The sequence below is a fragment of the Pinus tabuliformis genome, chromosome 6, assembly GCF_031772625.1.
Source record: "Pinus tabuliformis cultivar Carrire ecotype Pingquan chromosome 6, CPIR1, whole genome shotgun sequence".
In the NCBI taxonomy this organism is placed as follows: domain Eukaryota; kingdom Viridiplantae; phylum Streptophyta; class Pinopsida; order Pinales; family Pinaceae; genus Pinus; species Pinus tabuliformis.
Genome location: NC_142292.1, coordinates 261,312,200 through 261,336,417, shown reverse-complemented (window position 1 = coordinate 261,336,417; position 24,218 = coordinate 261,312,200).

Below are 24,218 nucleotides of genomic sequence, written 5' to 3'. Positions count from 1 at the left end.
ATTGCAGGCTCAATTTCAACTCTAGTTGTAGGATTGAAATTTTCTTTGTTTGACCAGATTGGAGCAGATTTGACCAACACTGACTTTGACTTTTGGAGGAGACTTGGTGGAGGGTTTGACTTGGTATCTTCATGGAAGTCTAGTATTGGTTCTTGGCTTGGATATCTCTCATTTTGATATGATTTTATAAGGAAAGGATTGTTGGTTCTTTCCCCATTATGGGTTTTCCAAGGGTAAAATTGTTTCTTGTGTATTGTGTAACATGATATCTACTTTCTTGAATGGTTTAAAATAAGTGTAATAATTTCTTGACGAAGAATAAGATTAAAAGAGTAATAATTTTCATAAGTAATTACCAAGAAAAATAAATTAAGTGCTTCCCATCTTTTACACTTGGTTTCTCAACATCACCTAGGGGTATTTGAGCTGAGCACCTGCTGGTATTGAACTAGCCAAATATCTGACAATGTTGGTGACAACTAGTTGAACAAACCCCTTGGGTTAATATCTATCAATCTATCTCCATGTAAATATTTTTTTGCAATTTAGCTGGTGCCAATGAGATATTGATTTGGTATTTTTTGGATCAAATCTAGGCTAAAACGATAGGACAGTTCACATTTCCTATTCCATGTTGTCTTATGTTTGCTATGGAGTGATAACAATATGATTAGTTATGCCATTAAATAACACAATGAAAATAATAAAATATAGAAGGAATTGTGGCATTTTAGAAAAGTCGAAGGTTGTCACTTTATTTGCATCAAATAATGTTTAAATATAATATTGTCCTCATTTCAAATGATGATGCTCCAAAATTTCTATCAGATATGTTATCAATATCTTCAACTGTACATTCTTTAAAAAATAACAATACTTTTTTTGTTGCAAATTATGGTGTATTAAAGCCAATGCTTTGATTAGTTGAAATGCTTGTGTTCATATTGTCCAACTAAATTTTCTTTCAAAAGTGGCTAGTAGGTAAGGCCTTAGACTCAAAAGGCACTAAGATATTATCTCGCAGATCTAGATGTCTTTATTTGTGACATCACTTCCTACATGCAAAATAAAGAAAGAAATTATATTAATTCCCACTAATTGTTGAGAAGTGGTCAATAGGAGTCCTTAAGAGCCTTTTTTTTGGTATTTGTAAACTCTTCCAGTTTTTTTATGGGGAGTTGAGAAACCAATGCTTTCTTAAACATAATATGGTAGAAATTAGGACATTTTTCAGTATTATTACCTAAACATGCCTTCCACAAGGTTTAAATATGTGTCTCATATATGTGAACCTAAGACCTTTAACATTTCTTTGTGTTTATGTTGATGGGATTCAAAGAGATTTAATGTTATTGGTGTTACCTATATTATTTCTAGATTATCAAAGAGACATTATTTGTTATGAAATGTGTGCTTTGAGGTGCTATACTGACATTGAATATTAAGTGGAAAATGAAAATATTTAGATGGACACTTGAACATTGACTTAAGCTTTAATGTTTTACAACTTTACAAGAAGTATTGTTGCAGATATTCATATGCTTGCTACTACATTTATTTTGCATGTGTTTATACCTTTTTCGAAGAAAGGCATATCATATGAAAAGTATCATATCTAACAACATGAATTTAACTTTATAACTTTTGAGGGATTCCTAAAGTAGATAAGTTGGAGATAGAATGTAGAGGATATCATAAATATTTATATGTTTTTTGGGGTAATTATAGTGGAGGAAAGGAGGGGAAAAGTAAAATGCAATAGCTGAGATCCTTGGTGAGATGTTCGGATGTAATTTCTATTCCTGGTATGGAATATGGAATTAATAGAAAATTGAGAATACTTGTGGATTTATTCTATGTATTTTGTGGCATACATTCAAATTTACCATCTAAAAACTTTATTATGGTTAATTTTTAGATATTTTATTTGGAAACCTAATGGTGCAACCATTATCTTAGGTAGCATTATTAATATAACATAGTATGTTTTGTGATTTAACGTTTTCATGTTACTGCAATATTTAGACTCGCAAATTAGTTAAAATGGTGCATTCAACTTGTGGTTTATGTGGTTGATATTACATTTCCAAATTGATTTTCTTTATTCATAGTTAATTGACTTTCTTTGTCTGCAAATCTAGAATCAGATTAGATGCTTAGAACAAACAATACATGCATTTTCTCATAACTAATAGAAATAAGCTTTGTAAAAGAGATGATTGTATTACAAAAGACCATGAATTTAAATTTTTTCTCCTAAATCTTTCAATTAGTTACATCCATACATGCACACTCAACAGTTCTATTGTTGGGTTAGAATCTGAAAGGACAAAAAACTTGGAATTTTAGGGTCGACTTGTTGATTCTTTCTTGCAATAGTGTTGTGATTATTTCTTTTATTTCAAGTATGTGATTTAGTGGCATTTGTAATGTTGTGGAAATCTGATTTTTTTAGGTGTGTGTTGCATGTCTTGAAATTATTGCAAAATTATGTTCACCTCTTGAAGATAAGTTTTGAGAACCTAGGATTATAGGTCTCAAAATGTGTTAACCATTTTGTTGTGTTTATAACCTTGCAGTTTTGGGTTTTTTTCTCTTATACACATTTAGTGCATTGGGGATTATAGGATTGCACCTCTCCAAAACTTCATGATTTCAATCTTATATTCTTCCTGTTAAAAGCTCAACCAACCACAACTTTCTTATGATTTCACAAGGGGGTGTTCCAATTTCCTTTTTTCCACAACTTTTCTATTGCCTAGAAATGGAGGAGGCTTTGTAGCCCTTTCATTTCAACTTTTCTTTGATTTCACAAAGAGGTTTTTGAGTCCTCACATTGTCAAAACTTTCCAATTGTAGATTCTTTCAGTTCTGCAAGATTCTATGAACTTGTACAAGTAAAATTCTCTCATTTTTGACATATATTAGTCCTCTCCTATTTCAAGTTGATGGGTATCTTTTTCTCATGTTTTTTAACCAATGCATAATATACAATGGAGGAGGGATTGTAGGCCTTTCTATCTACTATCCTTGTGATCTTACAATGGGGGTTTTTACTCCTTTTCCAACCTTTCTAGCTGACAAATTCTTTCACTTTTGCAAGTCTCCTAACCCCTTGCACAATCAAATTTTATCATTATGACTTATAAGGCCTCTCACATTTCAAGGCGTGGGGCATTTTGATGATCTTCTTAATGAATGCAAAAAGAAATTCAACAACATCATATCTCTCCCTTTATCTATATATACACTTTTATATGTTTACAATTAAATTGTTTAGACATGACCGAGAAGCTGAAATTTAGAAATTTCGTTAGACATGATCTAGCCCATAAGCTGAAACTGACTCTTAAATAGGATGAGACTGGGGTATACAAAAAATTCTTGCAAGAGATAGATTAGAGAGTAGGAGCATCACTGCATGTCTATACTATTGTGCGGTCTAATCTAGGTGATCTGCCTAATTTTACTTGCAATGTTGAGTTATCTGGATTAAGTTATATCGGTGAATGGGCCAAGAACAAAAACAGGCCAAGAAGAATGCTACCATGAGCTTCTTAAAAATTTACTATTTTATATATAGTTGAAGGTGTAGTTTTCTTATAATAGGTATTCTATATATAGCCTTGTGTTTTTATGTGAAGTTTGAGAAACATTTTTCTGCCTTGCGACTAAATAGTTTAGTATGTCTGATTTATGTATGCTAATTTTATTTGTTTTTGCGAGATGGTAGTGGCATACCAACTTAGGTTTTTCTCATAGACACTAGCAGAGGGAGAATATTTTTCTGCCTTGCAACTAAATAGTTTAGTATGTCTGATTTATGTATGCTAATTTTATTTGTTTTTGCGGGATGGTAGTGGCATACCAACTTAGGTTTTTCTCATAGACACTAGCAGAGGGAGAATGTAATGATGAGAGAGAGAGAGAGAGAGAGAGAGAGAGAGAGAGAGAGAGAGAGAGTAGAAACAACAACAAAACTCAACATCAAGGAGAAAGGTTCTCACCCAGAGAGAGAGAGAGAGAGAGAGTAGAAACCATTATGTTGAACATCAACATTATGAAGCCTCGGCTGGAGAAGCATCACAATGGGTTTCTTCTAATTTTCCCGCAGAGGGTTGTTCCAACTTTAGTTCTAGTCACAATCATTGTTGTTAGTAGTAGTTAAATTGTCCTGCTCTTCCATCATTTGGGTCTCAGATTTTTCCCCTAATTAGGTCTATTTTTCTGTAGAGGAATAAATCAGGCTCTCTTCATGATTCACCTTCATCCCCATCCCTCTCAAGGGACTTATTGCAATTAATATATCTCATATTGATGACTGTATTGGGAGCTCTCTGCATGAGCCATTTCCAGTAGCACTGTTTAGGGAAGCAATTGTAGTAAACAAAACTAGTAAAAATACTAGAACTTACATAAATGAGTATCTTAGCAAGTTACCACCCCATTTGAAGAACACGAGAGAGATGAAGAGGAATGGATTAAAGGCAATCTCCCAAGGGATAACAACATTCCTACATTGGGCATTTTCAATTTATCAGAGAGGGTTGCAACATTTGCTTCTACCAATTTGTCACCTTGGTCTGATTTAATGCAATCCTAGGGTTTGCATAGGCAAAAACAACAAGAGAGGAAACAAAAATGGATGCCACAAACTATTCCTCAACCTCAACCATCCTTTGTAGAACCTAGATATTGTGGGTCTCCTTCATCAATATTTGGACCTATGACAATAATGACATCAATACCAGTTTTCTTAGCCCCTCCTTGTCAAAGGCCTCATTCAGATTTCTTAAGAAATGACACCAATTTGGTGCCTTCTCCACTCCAAACTACACCGATAATTCAAATTTGATATATTATCCCAGTTTTCTCTAGTTCAATTGTGTGGAGGATTTTACCACAAAACTTGGACCCAAGTTCCTTAGATAATGAAGACTCCACACTTCAATTGCTCAATCAAATTAGGCTTTGAAATTTATCTAAAAGAAGTTGATCTATTGATATTATTAACATTTCATTCTGAAATTTCCTCTCTTCCAAGTTGCTATTCATATGAGAGGGCAATATCTGTTATAGGTTTTGACTTTGTTTTTCCCTGCATTATTTTATGAGGTTATAGATCTGAATGTTTATGCATTTTTTGGGTAGCATATATCACATATCAAATTTGGAGGGCTATTCCAATGAGATGATATTTTGTATATGAATCCAGTAGTGTTGCTTGTCTTCATCATAAGGTTTTTTCCACCTAAATTGTTCACTGTAAATTCAAGTTTTGAATGTGAAGATGTCCATTTGTCTATTGCGTTGGATTTCTGAAGTTGTCATTGGAGGTTGTTCATTGGAAACCTGTGAGTGAATGATAACTCACAAGGATGAAAAATTGGTGGTATATTTGTTATAGGGAGTGTTTGGGCTCATATTATCATGTTATTAGGCCCTAGATATCAAGTAAATCATCATCAATTCCTCGTAAAATCCCTAATATGAATGATTCCCAAACATTGTTTCAACTAAAGGGAAATCCTCCCCATCCTTTGTTGGACATCAACTCAACTATTGGTTAGTTTCCCTCCACCTTAGGGATTATAAGTGTGAATACCAATGTTAATGAAGTCTGAAAGCATATGGAACCATTGCCTTATTACTATGAGATCAAAAGATTAGATTTCATGCATTGGATGTTGGTAGAACAATATGAACTCATTGGGCCTTTTCCCTGATACTATAGAGTCTAATATTGATCTGACATGGCACACTTGGCAACACCTAATGTAAAGCAATTGCATGAACCAAGGTTGCCACATGTTAGATGATGTATCATTATGATGTGGAATGTTGACTTGCCATACTTATGTGGCACCAATGTGATTTTAATAAGGCTAAATGATGTGGCAGGAAGTTACATGCACCCTAATGTGAACTTCCTGATCCCATATATCAAGATGTTAGGATGTCAGAAAATGATGAGTCCTTTAGAGTTTCCTAGGGTCTTGATGATTGATGTCCTTGTTATCGGCCTATTGGTTCAAAATATTGGGATCTCAAGTGTTGTCTATCGACAAAGTTCGACTCACATTTAGTAATTGGGTTTAAAGAAATCATGACGAGGGTCAATCAGACACCCTGGGAATTTGATCAGATGTTTTAGTGTTAGATCAGAGAAGCTAACATGTAGATCATAGATAGCCAACATTGTGAATGGTTTATAGCGTCGCTCTTGCCCCACTTGAGAATTTCTCTGTCATAGCAAAAGATAGAAACATAGGTAGAAGCCTTGGAAATAACAATGAGGTTGCATGCATCACCTATTTAGGATACGAACTTGGGAGTACAACAGATCCACTCACAATTAGCTAGCTTACACCTAGATTTACAGAGTTTGAATAAAGAAAAGGAGACTAAACCAAAAGTGTGCACATAATTATGGTGTTTGAAGTGCAAGGGCCATGGGCACGATAAAGACCATTATTAAGTGTATGTGAATTATATTACAGGAGGGGGCCCAATTCCCTTGAAGCCAAAAGTCCCAGCAAGGCCGAGCGTGGGGACTACACTATGGTGTCTTATTTGTCAAGTTACCGAACAACATGTGATGGATAATTGCCATTTAATTCAAAATTTCATCCAGACACCAAAGCAGTTGTTCTGTAACTTCTGCAAATTTGTGGGCCACGATGAGCGCCATTGTCGAAGCAGTGAGCCAATGATGGAAAGGACACCTACATACCGAATGCAATAAGAAACATGGCCTCCATATCAGGGTGCTGGAGGAGCGCGCAAAGGTTATCAAGGTCAAGGACGGGGCCGAGGAGGAGGAGGACCTGGTATAGGCTGCAATCATATTATCTGCTACAACTGCGGACAACTAGGGCACCACACATGAGAGTGCGAGAATCCTACCCATCTTGTTAATATTGCAGATAGTTTGACCATACAATAGAAGATTTCCCAATGCTAATAGCTAAAATGCAAGTGAAGAAAACACGCCCTCAGTAGCCTACGCAGAATCTATAGATGATGAGGGTTGAGCCCCGCGAAGAAGATCAAAGCGTTAGCATTGTGCTAAGAAGTGGAATGATGACTGGCATTGATAAGGGTAAACAAGCTGAGGAACAAAGACAGGTCTGCAAAGCACCAGACAAAGAAGTTGACTTTGATTTGGATCGCACTAAGGAAATCTTTATGGAAGCCAAGAAGAGCTTCATTGAGGCCTCCACCTCAGGGAGTTAGGACAAGATACGAGAAACCAACGCACTCGCAGACGTTGATCCCTCTGTACTCACTATGTTTTTGGAGACCTACATAGAACTTTTGCACGATTGCAAAGATGTGGAAGGCCTGCAGTAATTAATAAATAAATGTGCCACCAAAGAAAAAGTCCCAAACAACGGGTGGTCAAAATAATTGGAAAACATAAAGCACGAACAGGGCGTGAGATGAGGCTCACACGCATATAGATGAGTATGAGATGAACCAAGTCATTTTGGATCTGGGGTCCGATGCGAATGTATTACCGAAGCAAACATGGGAAAGGATGGGGAGACCTGCACTGCAGTGGTCTTCGATTCAACTTAGGATGGCGAACTAGCATAAAATCATCCCCATGGGATGGTTATATGGAGTAATAGTTGATATAGAAGGTGCGAGTGTGATGGCCGACTTTGAGGTTATAGAAATCGTTGATGACAGTAACCTCTACCCGACTCTCTTGGGAATTGACTAGGCTATTGACATGAATGGGGTCATTAATTTAAATAAAAGGATGACATCGTTTGAAAGAAAGTCACTGCAGGTTATAGTGCCACTAGATCCTGCAGAAGGTGCACACTATACTGAAAAAGTCTACAATTATGACGGAAAGTGATGATGAACTAGATTAGATTTACCAGATAAAAATGCGGGATCAAGACTGGATCAATCCAACGACAGATGGATGGATTTCTTAGGACCAAGAGAGTTCCTACACCTCTGATTCCGACGAGGAGTTATAGAATTAGCAGAATCACTTGCATGAAGTGCTTGCATTGCGATGCAATATGATGACAAATTCGCTGCATTGTGTTTCGTCGAAGGTAAGAAAATTACCCTATTATGATGTTTTAACTGATGTAGATCTATTTTTGGATGAATTTGAGCACAAAGTCCCTGAGGATCATCACTTCCAAGCATTAGAGTTGCAATTGCATGCTATGCCTACATGATGGTGGGGTACGCATAAGGATAATTTTGTTGGATGACGAGATTACCGAAGAATGATGAGGTTACGATTTGGTCGTACTAACACTAGAATGACTAAGAAATATAATGGAAGGGATGATCCACGCGATCACCTATTGAAATGAACTAAAGCATGGGGAAAAGAATCGCAACCAGAGTGGGTACACATATTTTGCCATACTTTGGATACAATTCCCATGAAATGATATCTAGAAGCAGAGCTCTGCCATGGCACCACAGAATGGGATGTATTGCAGGAAGGGTTCTTATTGAACTTAAACATTGTAGATGGCTTTTCAAGAATCAATGAAGTGCTACAAGAAATTAAGGTGGTTATTTTCAGAATGCCAAAGGAACCTATGGAATGGATCCAACCAGACTAGGGCACCCAGCTGTGCCATGCGTTGGAATGCTATAATGTGACCACTGAAGAGGAAGATGAAGATCCAAGAAACATCAATATTCTAGAGGGAGAAGGGCACCATGAAGTTGAAGGCAAACAAATAGAAACCCTGAACATCTTCGCACCTTTGAATAGAAAGCAAGTAAACATTGGCACTGAAGAAGAACCAAAGTTCACAAAAATTGGAGACTATTGGGATGACGCTACAGTGGATAAAGTTGTTGAGTTACTCCGCGAATACCAAGATCTCTTCTCCACTAAGTTTTTAGATTTGAAGGGCATAGTTGGAAATTTGTGTATTACGCCGATCACTTTGAAGCCGAACGCAAAGCCCATTAAGCATAGGTTGTATCACCTAAATCCTAAATACAATGAAAAGGTTCACCAAGAGCTAGATAAGATGCTGGAGGCAGGCATCATAGAACTTGTTGAAGAATCTAATTGGGTGAGCTCGATGGTGGTTCAGGAGAAAAATAAAAAAGGTGAAATAAGGATTTGTGTAGATCTACGGAAGCTTAGTGATGCGTGTGTTCACAACCCATTTCCAACACCAATTAGAGATGAATTATTAGACATTGTTGGAGGGTAGGAGGCCTATTCCTTTACTGATGGGTTTTCTGGGTATCATCAGATCAAGATCGCGCCAGAGGATAGGAGAAAAAGAACTTCGTGATGGAGTGGGATTGTTTTCAATACACTGTGATGTTGTTTGGACTCAAGAATGTGCCCGCGATATTTTACGGTGTAGTCATAGCAGCGTTCAAGGATTTCATTCATAAGTTTCTAGAAGTATACTTTGATGACTAGATGATGTTTGGATTAGTGAAGCACCATGTAGCAAGTTTGCGCCTGATGTTGGATAGATGTCGCAAATACCAGATTGCGTTGAATTTGAAAAAATGCATATTCTGTGTTCCTTTTGTGATCTTGTTGGGCCATGTTATGTGCAAGCAAGGATTAATGATGGACCTTCAAAGGTTGTTATAATTGCAAATTTGGAGGCCCCTAGGAATGTCAAGTAGCTATGCGTGACATTGGGACATACGGGATACTATAGAAAATTTATCAAATCTTATGCTCAAATTATTGCGTTCATTGAGAAACTACTAAAAAAGGACGCAACATTCTGTTGGGATAAAGAATATTAGCACAACTTAGATGTGTTGAAAGAAAAGATGGTAACTGCGCTGATCTTGGTATTCCCTCATTGGAAAAAGTAGTTTCATGTACACATGGATGCCTCTTTCATTGCGTTGGGTGCAGTGCTAACATAGGCTGGTGAAGGAGAAATTGACAATCCTATAGCCTTTGCAAGTAGGAAGTTATGGAAGGTCGAGAAAAATTATTCAACCATTGAGCATGAAGGATTGGCCATGGTGTATGTGCTGCAAAAATTCAGGAATTATATGTTAGGAGGGAATTTCAAGATCTACATAAGTCATTCCACCTTTAAATACTTGGTCAACAAGCCTGTGTTGGGGGCGGGGGGGGAAGATCTGCAGATAGTTGTTATTATTTCAAGAGTATGACTTTGAAGTCATTGTGTAGCCAGGGAGGTTAAATGTGGGACCTGACCATATGTCTTCGATCGAAATAGGAGAGGAGGCTAATAAACTGGAGGAAGGTTGCCAGATGCACAACTCTTTGTGATGCATGTAGGAGATGATGATTTTGTAGACATTATTCACTTCTTCACTATGGGGATGGCACCAAAAGGATATACAAGCCAACAGAAGAAGGAATTAGTAGTGTGCACAATCGATTTTTTAGTTATTGCGGGGCATTTGTATAAGATGTGTGCAGATGAAATATTGCGAACATATGTGCCAGCCTTTGAGTGGGATAGCATTCTCGCTGAAGTTCATGGGGTAGTTACAGGAGACCATTATGAGGGCAAGAAAACTACGCAGAAGATTTGGCACGCAAGTCTATGGTGGCCAAGATTGCACAAGGACTCCAAGGTGTATTGTAAGGCATGTGATTCATGTCAAATAACTGGTAGACCATCACGAAGAGATGAGTTACCAATACATCCTCAAGTATCTTTACAGCCCTTTGAGAAGTGGGCGATTGATTTTGTTGGGCCAATCTAGCCCCTTGGAAAGAAAATGGGTGCGCGCTATATTATCACCGTGATAAAATATCTAACCAGATGGGCGAAGGCACATTTAGTTATAGATTGTATAGGGACTACAACAATAACGTTCTCGTTTGAGTATGTCTTCACCAGATTTGTCTACCCAAAAGTGTTGATGAGTGATAGGGGTATGCACTTTCTTAACGAAATGATCAGTGCATTAACTAAGGAAATCCAGTTCTACCATCAGAATAGTACACCATATCACGTGTAGGAAAATGAAAATTTTGAAGCCTTTAACAAGATTTTGGAGAACAAATTGACAAAGATATGTAACGCACAATGAAACAACTGGGATGTGCGTGTACCTATAGTATTGTGAGCTTATAGAACTACTTGTAAGAATATGACTGAGTAAATTCCATTCAGATTAGTATATGGGGTCAAAGCTGTAATGCCGATGGAGTACATTGTGCCTAGTCTGTGCATAACAACTTTGACGTATATGGTGGATCATGAGGCCTCAGAGCAATGGCTTGCATAGTTGATGGAGCTTGAAGAAAATCAATTTTTGGTAGGATTCTATCAACAAGTACAAAACAAACGTGAAAAAGTGTGGCATGATTGTCATATCAAGCTTCGCACATTCAACGTAAACAATCTTGTTGATCTGAATCGGATCCATAAACAACTGTCAAAGAACCGTGACTAAATCAGGTCGAATAAATCCTTGAAGAATCCAAAACAACAATCAAAAACACCCTGAACCAGTGGCCATGGTAGCCAGCGTGGAACAACAAGGACCTCAGTCAAAGTGCGCTGATTGAGGCCCATAGAGACTACGCAGTAGGTTGATGTAGCCCCTAGGAGCCCCGGAACGGGAAAAGGAGCTGATTTTCAATGCACGATTAGTGCCTAGCGCTAATCACGCATCGCTGGGTAAACAGGGCCAAAATGGAGGGGCCTTAAGCCCTTGGTCACATTGGAAGCCGGAGAACCACGGGCAGAGAAACGAAAAGTGCCAATGTACAAAGGTGGGACCCATGGTCTGGAAACCGACGGTTTTGATCGGAGCACCCTTGAACGGTAAGAGGTTTTGGAGGAGAGCAGAGCGATCCCACTCAGCGATTGACACGTGGCAATGGAGGTGAGAGAAAAACCGCCATGATCGCGTGTTATGGGTTGAGTAAGTCAACTGCGCTCGACGTGCGTATGATGTTGGATCTGGAGGAGTCCAGATCGAACGACCAAGAACGCGCCCGATAGACAGAAGCAGAATCGATAGGGAATTAGTCTGCGATTTGACAGGATTTGGAATTCGCTCACCACCATGGTGGAGAAAGAACGTATCCATGACATAACCGAAGAAATGAATCGATGAATAGGCTGGCACTGTTCGGATAGAGACACGTGGCTACTTCCTGAGCATTCATGCTGATGCCGAACAGGGAACTCCAAGCACGTAGGCGGTAGGCGAATCAACTTAGGTGGGAGAGGAACCGAACAGGCATGAAGATCGAATGGCTAAATCCATGAACAGAGACACTTGAATAAAGATTCAGAGAGAGAAGAGGAATAAAAAAGTGTCCAAGCGACCAAGAGAGACAGTGAACAGTGAACCCTGAGAGGAGGACTGAACACAGAGAGAAGTAAAGCCAAGCAGAGGAGACAGAGGGCCGAGCTGATCACAGGTAGCATCGAGCACTAGAGAGCTTGAAGATTCAAGACTTCCCATAGAGGAGTCTGTCCGGATTGAGCATCACAGTTGGCTCTTTCCACTGTAGACCAAGGGTCACAGAGCTGGTAGGAAGAACAAGAGTCTGTGTACTCTGAGTGGCTTGGGGAATCTAAGAACCACCCTGTCGAGCAAAATCTGCTTCAGGAGAACTCATATTGAGTCCCTGTATTGTAATTTCTCTGCTGAAAGACATAATAAAACAAGGTCACTACTGAAGCTGGACCGAAGACGTAGCCCTGGAGAATAGGGTGAACTCCTTATTAAAAAGTGTTTGTGTATTTGTGTTGCTTGCTATATTTCTCTGCTGTCTTTCCACTTATTTTTTGTGTATTTGCAATCTGATCAATCCATTGCTTAAATAACACAGAACACACACCATCACATGAGTCTGTAATACCTTTTGTTTAATAAATCTTCAACTGAGGTCACTCATAGGGTGATTATCAGATCAAGTGGTATCAGAGCTCTAGGCTGTAAGGTTAGACAAGCTTGTGTTGGTTTAGCTGTGAATTCTCACTAGATCAAAGCTGAAATGAGGAGAAGGAGAGTTGGTGGAAACTAATCCTGAAATTGGGAGAGTCTATTCTTGAAAGACAATGTCAAAAGAAGGTTCTATAGGGCCGGACCCTCAGTTCATATAAAATTTCCTAGTTATAAATTCTATGGTAGAAGAAATGTATAGGGACTTTAGAAAGCATAAGGGTGAAGATTCATCAGGCTCTAAGCAAGATAAAGAAGAAGATGAATCTCATTCCCATGACCACTCCAAAGGAAAGCGAAAAGAAGAAAGCTGCCCCACACCTCCTAGGAGCCCTGTGCATAATAAGAAAGCATCTTTGATTAAGTTAGATGTTAAATTTGATTTGCCTATATATGATGAAGAGCTAAATGCTGAAAATTTGTACAATTGGATTAGACAAATTGATGTGTATTGCAAAGTACAAAATATAGACTCAGACAAGAGTAAGATTTAGCTGGCAAGCCTATGCCTAGGAGGCACTGCCTTGGTTTGGTGGGAAGGCAGAACCCAAGTTGATATGAGGAAGCATGGTAAGACTATCTCTGTCTGGAGTGAATTTGTTACTGTAATCAAAAGGCAGTTCGATCCAATGGCCAACATGCAACAAGCCATGATGAGTTGGCAAACTCTTCGGCAGTTGAAAGGGCAAAGTGTACAAGGGTATACTCAAGAGTTCCGAAAGAGAGCATTGATTTTGGGTATCTCATTAGACTCACCAGAAAGTCTTTTGAAGTACATTGGTGGTCTACGCAGCTACATGAGGCATACCATCCTCATGTTTAATCCCACTAGTATAGATGAGGTATCTGTACAAGCTACTCTTCTAGAAGCTAGAGGAAAGAATGGAAATCCAAAAGTTGGGGGACCATCCCAACCCACTGTAAGCAAGAGAAAGGAGAAAAGAAAGCAAAAGTGGAACACAAGGAAGGCTAACACTGCACAGAAAGGCAAAGCTTCATGCACTCACTGTAAAAAGGAGGGGCATGATGATGAGCACTGTTGGATTCTACATCCAGAGCTGAGGCCTAAGAAGTCTGAGGGCAAGAAGAAGAAGACTGCTGCAGCTATTCAGAAAGATTTGGGGTCAAACTCGGGAGATGGAACAATCATTGCAGCCACATGTATAAAAGGTAAGAATTCTGAACCATCTACTAGTAATTTTGCTCAATCTGTTATTGATGAAGAACATGAGAGAAAAAGACATGAGCTTTTCCATATTCGAGTTGTTTCCAAAAATCAGAAGATTGATACTTTGTTTGATAGTGGCTCACAAGTAAATCCGATTTATGAAGCAACTTTAAAGAAATTGGGATTAGCAACTACACCTCATAAGAAGCCATACCCATTAGGATGGTTGAATGATAAAGCACAACTACAAATGACTAGACAGTGCAAACTCAAGTTTTCTTTTGGGTCAGCATTTGTAGATGAGGTTGAGTTAGATGTAATTCCTTTGGATATATGTGGAATTGTTTTAGGAAGTCCTTACTTGTATGACAGAAAGGCTATTTTCTATACAGCTGAGAACAAGTATCTACTTGTTAAAGATGGAATCGAATACTTTGTAAGAGCTCATAAGCTTAAGAATAATTATACTCTCATAAACTTAGGATAGATGAAAAGAATGATAAATTCATGCAAACAGTTCTTACTAATGGTTGTAAAGGAAAAGAAAATTGATAAAACCAATGTATTTGAGGGTTGTAATTCTGATCAGCAAGCTGATATAGAAAATATTGTTTCAGAGTATGATGTCTTGTTTCAAGAACCTCATGGTCTGCCACCCAAAAAGTGAATAGTACGTGATATTATTTTGCAGCAAGATGTTCCTTTGCCTAACATTGGGATGTACAGGTTATCTGCTTTAGAGAATGCTGAAATCAAGAAGTAGGTGCAGGAGTTGCTCGAGAAAGGGTTCATCAGGGCTGGCACATCACCATGTGGGTCACCAATCGTTTTGGTGAGAAAGAAAGATGGCTCATGGATAATGTGCATTGATTATCGAGCACTGAATAAAATAAAAATAAAAAATAGTTATCCCCTTCCTCACATAGATGATCTTTTAGATCAATTGAAGGAAGTTGTTTATTTCAGCAAGCTGGATTTTCATAGTGGATACCATTAGGTCAGAGTTGCAGAGCAAGATGCATGGAAGACTGCTTTCAAAACAAAACAAGGATTGTATGAATGGCTGGTTATGCCTTTTGGCTTGACCAATTCCCCTGCTACTTTCATGAGATTAATGAATGATGTACTCAGACCTTTTCTTGATGATTTTGCTATTGGGTACCTGGATGACATTCTGATTTTTAGTAAAACGTGGGAAGAACATTTAAAGCAGTTAAGTAGACATTAGATGTTAAAAGAGAAAAACTTTATGTTAAACTCTCCAAATGTGAATTTGGCAAAACCTCTATAAATTATTTGGGTCATATAATAGGGGGAGGTGAATTGAAAATAGATCCCTCCAAAGTGGCAGTCATTGTAAACTGGCCTAAACCCAAGTCTGCTATAGAAGTGAGAAGCTCCTTAGGAGCAGCACAGTATTGGAGTAAGTTCATTTCAAAATTTTCCTTAATTGCAGCTCCCTTACATGCTTTGACAGGATTGAACAAGGTGTTTCAATGGGAGGGAAACAACAGAAAGCCTTCAACACCTTGAAAGAAAAAATTAGTACAACACATGTACTAGCACTGCCAGATCTACAAAGACCATTTGAGATCCAAACTAATGCCAGTGACTATACCATGGGAGCAGTGTTGACACAGCACGGTAAACCCATATGTTATCATTCTGAGACTTTTAATCCTGCAGTAGTCAACTATCCTACATATGATAAGGAATTGTATGCATTAGTTCAGAGTGTGAAAAAGTGGAAACATTACTTAATGGGTAAAGAAATAGTAATACATACTGATCATCAACCACTTCAATATCTACACTACCAAACTAAGTTGCAACAGTCAAGACATTACAAATGGATGGGTTTTCTACAACAATTTCATTTAGTCATCAGATATAAAAAGGGCATACATAACAAGGTTGCAAACATGTTATCTAGAACTATTATAAATGCATCTACCATACTTAAGCATAATTCTATGATGCATGAAAGCTACATAGAATAGTATGCTCAGGACATGGAATTTAAAGATGTATATGAAACTTTGAGTCAAGGCAAAAGAGTAGAAGAATTGGACTATCATGTGAAGGACTGACTCTTATATCATTGTGGGAAACTCTGCATTCCACAAACTAAGAGAGCAAAGATAATTAGGGAAGCACACACTTCTTTGATATCAGGTCACTTTGGGGTAAGTAGAACAATTTCACATCTGCAAAGGTTCTGCTATTGGCCAAGAATGAGTGAGACAGTTTCTAGATATGTAAGGGGGTGTGCTATGTGTGCTAAAAGCAATCCCAGCAACAAAAAACTAGGCTTATACACTCCCTTTCCAGTTCCTTCTCACCCTTGGGAAAGCATTTCCATGGATTTCATGGGAGGACTACCTAAATCTAGGAAAGGTCATGATTATCGATATGTTGTTGTGGATAGGTTCAACAAAATGTGTATTTTGATACCCTGTAGTAAATAGATTACAGCTGAACAAACTGCAAAATTATTCTTTGAACATGTATGGGTTCATTTCATATTACCCACTTCTATTGTATCTGATCGAGACCCCCGATTTGTGGGGAAGTTTTGGTCAAGTCTGTGGGAACTAATGGACACCAAATTAAAGAAAAGCATAGATTTTCATCCACAAACAGATGGCTAGACAGAAGTAGTTAACAGGACAGTGATCCAGTTACTGAGAGGATATTGCAGCAAACACCCTAAGCTTTGGGATGAACACTTGTGTTATGTGCAGCATGCTTACAATAGAGCCAAACACTCTTCTACCTAGAGATCTCCTTTTGAGACCTGCTTTGGTTCATACCAAGGTCTCCCTTGGATTTTTTCTTTGGTAAAGATACCATGGTTGATAGACACAGTGATGTGGACAGGGCAACTAGGTTCATTGAACAGATCCAGGAGATCCACCAGGCAGTATAGGAACAATTGGAAAATAGCCAAGCCAAGTACAAGGCTAGGCATGATAAGCATCGGATGGAGCATAGCTTTCAAGTTGGAGACCAAGTTTGGTTGTATATCAATAAGGACAGGATGCAAGGTGAAGGCAAGAAGCTAAAACCTATCTGGTATTGACCCTTAAGGATACTTGAGAAGATTGATGAAAATGCTTTTCACCTTGATCTGCTAGCTTACATGTACATCTACTCAGTTGTGAATGCAGATTGCTTGAGGTTTTTGAACCTTCAATGATTGAGGACCCTGAAGAGCAGAGTCAATTTCCTTCTGTTGATGACCTGCGACCTAAATAAATTAATCAGTTGCAGGAAGATACAGTGCTGGATAGGAAGGTAAGGATGACACACAGTGGACAGGTGGAATACCTCAGGATTAGGCTTAAAGATTCGAAGACGAGCAGTCCGAAGTGGATTGAGATTGGACAAGTGAGATAGCAGTTTCCTCACTTAGTCGATGCTTGAATAAAACCAACTTTTGGTGGTCCAAAAGCTTTTTTAGTAGGGAGGCCGTGATCCGAATCGGATCCATAAATGACTGTCAAAGAACTGTGACTAAATCAAGTCGAACAAATCCTTGAAGAATCCAAAACAGAAAATGAAAACACCCTGAACCAGTGGCCATGGCAACCGGCATGGAACGACGAGGACCTCGGTCAAAGCGCACTAATCGAGGCGCATGGAGACTGTGTAGGAGGTCAATGTAGCCCCTGGGAGCCCCAGAATGGGAAAAGGTGTTTATTTTCTAGGCACTAGGGCCGAAATGGAGCGGCCTTAAGCCCTTGGTCATGTTGGGAGCCGAAGAACCGCGAGCGGAGAAACAAAAAGCACCAACGTACGAAGGTGGGACCCATGACCTGGAAATTGGTGGTTTTGATCGAAGCACCCTTGAATGGTAAGAGGTTTTGGAGGAGAGCGGAGCGGTCCCACTCAGTGATTGACGCGTGGCAGCGGAGGTGAGAGAAAAACTGCCGTGATTGCGTGTTATCGATCGAGCAAGTCAACCGCGCTCGACGTGCATATGATTTTGGATCTGGAGGAGCCCAGATCGGACGTTTGAGATTACGCCTGATAGACAGAAGTGGAATTGACAGGGAATTAAGCCACGATTTGAGGGGATTTGGAATCTGTTGACCACCACGGTGGAGAAAGAACATATCCACGACATAACCGAAGAAATGAATCGATGAAAAGGCTGGCGCTATTCCGATGGAGACATGTGGCTACTTCCTGAGCGTTCATGCTGACGCCGAACAGGGAACTCCAAGCATGCAAGCGGTAGGTGAATCGACATAGGTCGGAGAGGAACCGAACAGGCATGGAAATTGAATGGCTAAAGCCATGAACAAAGACAATCGAATAAATATTCAGAGAGAGAAGTGGAATAAAAAAGAGTCCAAGCGATCAAGAGAGATAGTGAACAGTGAACCCTGAGAGGAGGACTGAACATAGAGAGCAGTAAAGCCAAGCAGAGGAGACAGAGGGCCGAGCTAACCACAGGCAGCATCGAGCACCAGAGAGCTTGAAGATTCAAGCCTTCCCATAGAGGAATATGTCCAGATTGAGCATCACAGTTGGCTCTTTCCACTATAGACCAAGGGTCACAGAGCTGGTAGGAAGAACAAGAGTCTGTCTACTCTGTGTGGCTTGGGGAATACAAGAACCACCCTGTCGAGCAAAATATACTTAAGGAGAACTCATATTGAGTCCTTGTATTGTAATTTCTCCGCTGAAAGACACAATAAAACAAGGCCACCACTGAAGCTAGACCAGAGACGTAGCCCTGGAGAATAGGGTGAACTCCTTATTAAAAAGTGTTTGTGTCTTTGTGTTGCTTACTGTATTTTTCTGCTATCTTTCCACCTATTTTCTGTGTATTGGCAATCTGATCGATCCTTTGCTTAAATAACACAGAACACACACCATCACATGAGTCTGTAATACCTTTTGTTTAATAAATCTTCAATTGAGGTCACTCATAGGGTGATTATCAGATCACTTGTCCTCTTATATGATAGTAAATTCACTAAATTTTCATGTAAATTCCAGATGCATTGGTTAGGGCCATATATTGTCAAAGAAATTATAGATGGGGGCATAGTTTAGCTTGGGAAGCTGAATGGGGAACCCTTCCTGGGAAGAGTGAATGGGAGTAGGTTGAACTTGTATACAGGGGATCCTGCATGATGACTATATGGCTGCAGGATAGTCTTAGTGCTCCAGGCAGTTGAAAGGGAGTGCAGGACTATAAACTACACTGCCCAGCTTGGAGGAAAATGTAGCAAGCAGGTTGGTGGAAAATGACGAAGATGCAACCTATGAAGCTACACTGAGGAAGTTGCTCCATGGGGGAAGGTACTGCACACCTTAGTAGGAAAATGACAGTTGGAGTTACTGTTCATGACTTGACGGCCAGAAGACGGTTAAGTGGAGTGGGGTGGCGGCAATTGAGGCAAAAATCTTTGAAGATCTATCGCCAAAACAATATTTGTTATCAGAAATTCGGGGGAATGGTCGAATTTGAATTCAAAACCCCCTATAAATTATGCGTGCTGGTCCAAAAGAAAACACTTTGCACTCTAAGAATTGTTGGTGAATTTCGTTGTCTATTGCCTATGAGCTGACCGGTCTAGGAAGATTTAGTTGTGAGCCTCGTGTTTGCCAAATTGCCTGAGATAAACTAGAAGCTTATTTTTGAGCAAATGTCTGCACCAAGTCCTGTTGAAATAGTTAGTGCTGGCGATGTTGTCTCTAACACAACTGCCCCAGAAGTTGTAAATATGGAAGCTCTAGATACTATGCCAATGACACTATGGTCACCTAGGCTGAAGCATACACCTACCAGAGAAAACCAACCAGCCAAGCCAAAACAATCCACAAATGAAAAACAGAAGAAGCCGGTGCTGGTGCGTGCATCTCTGCGGAAGCATACCAACACACAGGTAAAGCAAAAGAAAGATAAGTAGCCAGAGAGAGTAGTGGACCTGGAGGCAAAAGAATTCAAGGGGATAGAGGATATTGATGCTAACGGAGTGGAAGTTGGGCTCGGGATCCCCCAAGGGCAGTTTTGGGGCTTAGAGCCCACATTTTGGTCCAAGTTTGTATTTTGAATGTAAAGTCTCTGCATTTTGTGGGTGCAGAGCGCGTAGTTGTATAAGAGTCATAGGTTTGTCTACCCTTATTTTTGATAATGTAATATTGGCTATAGAAGATCTACCTATGGTCCATGGACCATGGGATTGTATAAATAGAGCAAAGCTCTAAGTAGTTAAGGTAGCTAATGTAGATACAAGATGAAGAACATATGATGTATGCGAGATAGTTCTGAAGTGTAAAGTCTAATTTTGGGTCGTAAAGTAGGGAGAGGCTCTGCAGCTAAGTATGTAGAGGCCTAATAGTTCGTAGCTAAGTGTGCGGTTGAGTCTGTAGTCTATTGAAGTATTAATAAATAGAAGTTTCTATCAATTCTGCGTCTTTATTTCATGTCTTATGCATCTGTTATATTGGGTATGAATTTCACTTCTAATGCTTATATGGTGTGAAAATGTGTATAATTGTGTTGATTAAGTGAACACAAGTTAGAATATCTATTTACGCAAAGATAACTAGGATTTGATAATAAGATAAGTAATATATTCAGTCTAGGTTGGGTAATAGCGTAGTTCACTGCCATAGCAGTGCAAAAGCATCCCAGACCCTCGTTAAGGCTGCGTGAAAGCTGATTGTAATAGATCGTGAAGGTACTGAAGGTTAGAATAAAGTGTGAAGTGACCTGCATGAAGGCAAGGTCTAGTTGGACTAAACTGACATCACAAACATCTCAAGGGTGTGGAAACTTGGTTCTAGCATCCCCCCATACTGCTTCAGGTGAGACTTTAGTCCGCGCTCCGTGGGTTGATGCTGAAAGGGCCAATAGTGTTGGGATTTGTTTGGCTAAATAACTTTGAACCTAGGTCAGGTGCGCATAAGCTAATAAATGGTTTCATTTCTGGGACCAGAATCTCCATTAGAGATGTGTGATGTAATATCATTGGAATCCAACTAAGAAATAGATCGAAAGAGGGTTGGATAGAAGAATTCATGAGTTCGCAGCGCAGGAAAACATAAACCTGTGACTGTCAGAAGAAGAGTGGCTAGACAACAACCTGTATACAGAGATCCATGAGATCTTTTTTGCGTCCTTCCCTACTGAGCTATACGAGTGGATCGCAAAGTTAGCAGATAGCCAAGGAAGGTGGAAACTTGAAGGTCCTATTGTGTGGACCCGAGAGCTAGTGCAAAGATTGGAAGCATTGGAGGATAATATCACGTGTGCCATTGATCATTGGCTCGATTTTATTATAGGAGGATTCATTAATAAGTTCGCGTTGACACCTAAGTTAGCTATGGCAAGGTAGAGTGACACTTTCTCAAAGGACCACGAGGTAAGTACATAAAATATTTGAATACTTGGATTAAAATGGTGTTGTGAGAAAAGAGGGTTATGCAATTACCTTAATGTTTGGGGCTACGTGAAGTGGAAAGGTTTACACGAATGAAGGAAATAAGGGTCCAGAAAATAGCCCCTTGATTTCACCTCCACAAGGGGATGAGGAGGAGCTCAGGAAGGTCTCTCCGTAAAGTACTATTTAGATGATAAGACAAAGAATCCCATGAATACCTCCTCCACCCACACCACCACCGGCTTTAGTGCCATCACCTCTATCTTCATCCATACCAACTCCACCACCATCGTGATTCAATATGGCAAGCACAATGAAGTTTCATGTGTTCAAAGGTTTGGGAAATGAGGATCTAGACCAATTCTGGTCCATTGTAAGGGATGTACAGGAAGCAAAAGTTAATATAGATGACCATATAAAGAAAGCGACGCTCATTAGCACGCTGCAGGATCGCGCGTTGGCCTGGTATATTAAGTACTCTAATGATAATCCAAATGCAGGAGTCGTGGATATCTAAGAAATGCTAAATAAATAATTTAGCAAGCCTAATTCTGAAGCACAATCAATCATTAGATTTAAAGAGATTACGATGCTACCAGGCAAGACTCCGTGGGAGCTAGATCAAAGGCTTAAATGTATGATTCACGAAGCCAATATGAATTTGACGAATGGACAACATCGCGAGTGGTTTGTAGCTTTGCTACTACCACATTTAAGGAGTGCACTATCACAGTAGAAGATAACAACTTAGGTAGAGGCCTTAGAGATTGCTATGAGGCTACATGAGACCTTGATGTAGGATCGTGACCTAGGAGTTTAGCAGATCCACATGCAACTAAAGAATCTATGCCTTGAGATGGAGAGTTTGAAACAAGACAAGACAGTTCGACCAGAAGTGCGTGAGGAGGTATGGTGCATGAAATGCAAGAGTCAGGGTCATGACAAAGGCCACTGCCTGGTTTTTATGAATTACCTTGCAGGAGGAGGACCGATGCATTTAAGGGTGGAAGCTCAAGCAGGACCTAGCGTAGTGCCTGCTTTGTGGTGCGCGATTTGTCAAATAGCCAGAAAACATGCCACGGACAGTTATCACTTGTTACAAAAGTATACACAAACTTCGTAACAGTTTTTCTGTAACTTTTTTAGGTCGGTGGGACACGATGAGTGTACCTGCAAAAGTTATGAGTTGATGATGGATAGAACACCCACCTAAAGGGTTCAAGCTGAAATGCTTCCCCTTGAACAAAATGCGGGAATGGCACAAACAATATTCCAGGGGTGCGAGCACGTAGAGGTGGAGGAGGACCTGGTAGAGGTCACGAACAGTTGATTTTCTACAATTACGGAGGGCTAGGACACTATGCCTATGATTGCACCAATCTAACACGTCCGTCATGCAAGTACTACATACTATTTGATCATGAGACAGAAGATTGTCCTATGTTGATAGCTAGGACACGCGAGACAGGACCGCTACCGCCTCCCCTGACTCATAACCTATAGATGATGAGGTCTAAGACATGCGAGGAAGACCCGAATATAAACATTGTGCTCCGAATTGGAATCGTGACAAGAGATGACAAGGATAAAATAGCCAGAAGAGAGCACTTGGGTTCACAAAGCTTTGGTGAAAGAAGCAAAGTTTGATTTAGAGAATGCTCGAGAAACCTTCATGGAAGCTAAGAAGAGCTTCGTTGGTGCCTCCACTTCAGGAAGCAAAGATAAACCAAAGATGAAAATGGACCCATATATGCTCACAATGTTCCTGGAAACCTGTATGAAGTTACTATGCAAGAGTAAGGCTGTGAAAGGGTTATAAGAACTCATCAACAAATGAATCGGGACCGAGTTAGGAGAACCGCATGTAGTCTGAAAGATCAGAAAGCATAAGAAAAGGACAGGCCATGAAATGAGACTAACCACATAGATCGAAGAATATGTGATGGATCAAGTTATTCTGGATTTAGGATCAGATGTGAATGTTCTGCCGAAATAGACATGGGAGCAAATGGGGTGACCAATGCCACAATGGTCTCCAATTTAGCTAAGGATGGCGAATCAACAGAAAATAATACCCATGGGGCGATTGCAGGGAATAACTATGGATATTGATGGAGCAAGCGCGCTGGTGGATTTCGAGGTCATAGAGATTGTTGATGATAGCAATCCCTACACTGCACTCTTGGGAATTAAGTGGTCCACTGATATGAATGGGGTAATTAATCTGAAAAAGTGGAAAATTATATTTGAGAATAAGTCACTACGCGTAATTGTACCCCTGGACCGTGCTGAAGGATTGCGCTATACGAAACTCGTTAGCGACTAAAGCGATGATGATCTGGACTAAATCTATAAGATAACAACGTGAGACCAACACTAGGTGAATCCCACTATAGATGGATGGATTACATGGGAGTGCGAGAGCTCCTGCATGTCAGATTCTAACGAAGAAATCGAACACTTGTAGAATCGATTACATGAGGTAACTACATTAAATTGCAATATGATGACCAGGTCATTGTGCTGCATGTCAATAGAAGCAAGAGATCTGCCTATTTATTATGGTATATATGAGATAGATACCTTCTTGGATGCATTTGAAAGGGAGGTGCCAAAAAAAAAATGTTTCCAAGCCTTGGACTGGGTACTGCATGCTACACTCGCGAGATAGTGGGGTACACACAAATGAAGCTTTGATGACTAGCGTGAATGTAGGACGATGATGC